This window comes from Nycticebus coucang, chromosome 10, assembly GCF_027406575.1.
Source record: "Nycticebus coucang isolate mNycCou1 chromosome 10, mNycCou1.pri, whole genome shotgun sequence".
In the NCBI taxonomy this organism is placed as follows: Eukaryota; Metazoa; Chordata; class Mammalia; order Primates; family Lorisidae; genus Nycticebus; species Nycticebus coucang.
The window spans coordinates 125,907,421-125,912,374 of NC_069789.1; positions in this window are offsets into that span (position 1 = coordinate 125,907,421).

Here is a 4,954-nt window from a genome sequence, read left to right on the forward strand (position 1 = left end):
ACTGCCATAACCGTTTAAATCCCTGTCTAGCCCACGTGTGAATTTCTCCCTAGTCAGGAATCTCCACCTGCACTCCAGGTGGAATAAAAGCCACTTTAATCGCATGAATTGGATCTCCGATTTCCTTTCATCTCTCGTCTCAGAATGATTTTATCCTTGGGTCCAGAATCTTTCAGTTACTAATAGGTATGGGATTCCTTTTTGGGTTGATGAAAATGCTCTTGACTTAGATGATGGTGATGTTTGCATAACTCTGAATATACTAAAGAGTGTACCTTTGGAGAGCTATTTTATGGTTTGTGAATATTTGTGTGCATTTTTTAAAAAATCAGCCTTACTAGGGCGGCGCCTGTGGCTCAGTCGGTAGGGCACCGGCCCCATATACTGAGGGTGGCGGGTTCGAACCCGGCCCCGGCCAAAATGCAAAAAAAAACAAAAAATAGCCGGGCGTTGTGGCGGGCGCCTGTAGTCCCAGCTACTTGGGAGGCTGAGGCAAGAGAATTGCTTAAGCCCATGAGTTGGAGGTTACTGTGAGCTGTGTGAGGCCACAGCACTCTACCAAGGGCCATAAAGTGAGACTCTGTCTCTACAAAAAAAAAAAAAAAAAAAATCAGCCTTACTAAGGTATAATTTAGATACAATATAATGCACTTATTTTTTTTTTTTTTGTAGAGACAGAGTTTCACTTTATTGCCCTCAGTAGAGTGCCGTGGCGTCACACAGCTCACCGCAACCTCCAACTCCTGGGCTTAGGCGATTCTCCTGCCTCAGCCTCCCTAGTAGCTGGGACTACAGGCGCCCGCCACAACGCCCGGCTATTTTTTTGTTGCAGTTTGGCCGGGGCTGGGCTTGAACCCGCCACCCTCGGTATATGGGGCCTGCGCCCTGCATGCACTTATTTTAAGTGAACTGTTCTATGACTTTTTAAAATGTATATACCTCTGTGTCACCACTATCACAATCAGGATAAAGAGCATTTTATCTACCTCCCTCAATTTCCCTATGACCTTGTTAAGCCCTCTTCCTCACTCCCAAAACAGGAATCCACTGTCTTAGCTTCTGTCACTATAGGTTTGTACTGTTTATCTAGCATTCCATATAAATGGAATCAAAGGTAGGTACACTTTTGGGGGAGGTGTGTCTGGCTTCTCTCTCAGTATGATATTTTTGAGATTCATCTGTGGTGTTTTCCATATCAGTGTTTTTATTGCAGAATAGTGTTTCATTTTATGAATATACCTAACTGTGTAAATCCATTCACCTGTTTATGCATATTTGCGTTTGTGTCAGTGGAAAAAAACTGCAAACTCAAAACACTTTTTCCTATTGTCTCACTCAACAACAAGCAACACAGAAGACTTTTGTGACCACGTGTGTGTGAGGAAGGGGAGGGCGCAGTTTCCCCACCATCAAACAGTGAATACCAGCTAGATTTCCTCCAATTCAATTCTGACACTATTACCTGGATATAACGTCAGATCCCACAAAATGAGAGCTTATTCCCCAAGATTTCCCCACTCCTTAATACATCAGTTATGACCCACTAGCTTCAAGTTGGAATTCCCATGGCCCCCTCTTTGGGTTTGATGAATTTGCCATTGTGGCTTACAAAATTTACAGAAATGCTTACTTACATTTACCAGTTTATTGTTAAGGATACAGATAAAGAGATGCATAGGGCAAGGTATGGGAGAAAGGGCACAGAGCTTCCATGCTCTGCCTGGGTGCACTATCCTCCAGGAACCTTTGTGTGTTCAACTATCTGGAAGCTCCTAAACCCTCTTCACTTGGGCCTTTTATGGAGACTTCATTGGATAAGCATAGATAACTGTGTTGAAATGTGATAGGACAAAAAGGGTATGCTCTAAACCCAGCAGGTCCTGTCCAGATTCTTGACCGTCTGTGCAACTTTCCTTTTCTCCAGGATATGGGACAAGACTATCTCTGGAATGAAGGTCTTATAACCTACAATCAGGTTAGAGTCCTTCCAAAGGCAGGTGAAAAGATAGCAGGAGATGGGGGTGGGGGGAGGGAGGTTCTGTTTGTTCTAACAAGGGCTATGGGAGTTTCAAGCCAGGGACTACACATGTGATAGTATCATGGGGCTGTTACAAGATTGGTTAATAGGAATAAAACTCATATAAGGATTTGTATACAAGTCCTTTTGTAAACATATGCTTTCATTTATATTGGGAAATATGTAGAATTGGTGGATTGTATGATAAATTCATATTAATTTTACAAGAAATTACCAGTCTGTTTTATAAAGTGTAAGTGTACTTACTATTTATGTTCTCACCAGCACTGTATGAAACTTCCAGTTATTTCACATCCCTTCAACATTTGCTATTATCAGTCTTTTAAATTGTATTTATTCTAGAGCAGTGGTTCTCAACCTTCCTAATGCTGTGACCCTTTAATACAGTTCCTTATGTTGTGCTGACCCCCCAATGATAGGGTCGCCTCCTAATGCTGCGACCCTTTAATATAGTTCCTCGTGTTGTGGTGACCCCCCAACCATAAAATTATTTTCGTAGCTACTTCGAAACTATAACTTTGCTACTGTTATGAATCATAATGTAAATATCTGATATGCAGGATGTATTTTCATTGTTACAAAGGGGTCATGACCCACAGGTTGAGAACCGCTGTTCTAGAGGGTGAGTAGTGGTACCAAATTGTGGTATTATTTACTTTTTTTCAGACAGAGTCTTCCTGTGTCCACCTGAGTAGAATGCCATGGTGTCATAGCTCATAGCAACCTCAAACTCCTGGGCTCAAGAGAGCCTCTTGCCTCAGCCTCCAGAGTACCTGGAACTACAGATGCAGTCTACAACATACACCTAGTGTTTTTTATTTTTAGAAGAGATGGATCTAGCTCTTGCTCAGACTGGTCTTGCCCTTCTGAGCTCAAGCAATCCACCTGCCTCAGCCTCCCAGAGTGCTAGGATTACAGGTGTGAGCCACTGCACCTGGCCCAAATTGTGGTTTTATTTTACATTTCCTGATGATAATGGATTTCAGCTTATTATATACTTATTTGCCATAATTTTATCTTATTTTGTGACGTGTCATTTTTTTCTATTTAATTTTTTTATTATTATTGAATTATTTGTAGTAAGTGTTTTTTGTATGCTTGAATAAAAATCCTTTGCCAGATACACATATTGCAGATAACTCTCTCCCTCTGTGGGGCTTATTTCCTCAGCTTCTGAAAGGTTTCTTCCTTTTGATTTATTTATTTATTTTTGAGACAGAGTGTCACTATGTTGCACTCGGTAGAGTATTGTGGCATAACAGCTCACAGCAACCTCAAACTCTTGGGCTTAAGCAATTCTCCTGTCTCAGGCTCCCAAGTAGCTGGGACTACAGGTGCCCACCATAACACCGGGCTATTTTTTGGTTGTAGTTGTCATTGTCCTTTGGCAGGCCAGGGCTGGATTCGAACTGGCCAGCTTCGGTGTATGTGGCTGACACCCTAGCTGCTGAGCTACAGGCCCCAGCCTATTTTTTTTTTTTTTTTTGAGACAGAGTCTCACTTTGTTACTCGGTGGAGTGCCCTGGCGTTGGTTGCTCTAGCTCACAGCAACCTCAAACTCTTGGGCTTAAGCGATTCTCTTGCTTCAGCCTCCCACGTCGCTGGACTACAGGCACTAGCTATTTTTTGGTTGTAATTGTTATTGTTGTTTAGGCCCAGGCCAGGTTTGAACCCACCTGCCTCGTGTAGGTGGCCAGGGCCCTAACCCCTGAGTTATGGGCGCCGAGCCAGCAGTTTTTACTTTTGATGAAATCAAATTTATCACCTTTAAAATTTCCTGCTTTATTTCTTTTGTGTTCTAAGGAGTTTCTTCCTACCCCAGTGTTGTGAAGAATTTCCATGTTTTATTCTAAAGGTTGTATAGTTTTAGTTTTTATGTTTAGGTCTCTTATCCACTTGAAATTATTTTTTGTGTATGGTGTGAAGTGATGATTAGTGTTTTTTTAATGAGCAAATCCAATTGTTCTAGCACTACTTGCTAACAAAACTATCATTTTTCCTCTTGCGTTATCTCAACATTTGGACTAAACAAGATGATGTATTACCCCAACATCTATCCTATCTCCCAAACTGATTTTTACTATTAAATATTTTACCACCCTTACTACAGGATACTAATCATTAAGAAATCTGTCCTGGCTTGGCACCTGTGGCTCAAGTGGCTAACTCACCTGAGCTGGTGGGTTCTAATCCAGCCCGGGACCGCCAAACAACAATGATGGCTGCAACCAAAAAATAGCCGAGCGTTGTGGCGGGCACCTATAGTCCCAGCTACTTGGGAGGCAGAGGCAGGAGAATCGCTTGAGCCCAGGAGTTGGAGGTTGCTGTAAGCTGTGATGTCACAGCACTCTACCCAGGGCGACAGCTTGAGGCAAGGAAAGGAAGGGAAGGGGAAGAGGAAGGAAAAAAGATCTCTGTCGTGCTTGGTGGTTTCATCCAGGAGCGAAATCTGGTAGTTACATCTCCACCCTCTTCTCCTGGGTGGTTACCGTGAAAAACTGATTGTACCATCCTGGTCTCCCCTGACTGTTCTCCGCAGTATGCTGCATTCAGATGAGTAATTTATTTAGGTATTCCACATATAGTGCTCCAGACCTCATCTCCAGTACTCTATTCTAACCGAGTAGAGGCGTAGTCAGACAACGATCATAGTTCTGCATTGTCTGTGAGAATCCCTGCCCTGCCCTGCTCTAGTTTGGCGAAAGGAAAATTCCTCCGCTGTACGGAATAGATACACTTAGAAGATGGCGTCTCACTCTAAGAAGCGCAATATGGGTGCGGCCATGTTCTCTGCCTGACAGCGCCACTTACAGAAACTGCGAGGTCTCTCCGGAGGCATCTGGACCCTGACGGCTGTTGGCCGGACGTGGCTTCCAAGCTAATTCAGAGCATGCGCAATACAACAGTTCACCCCGG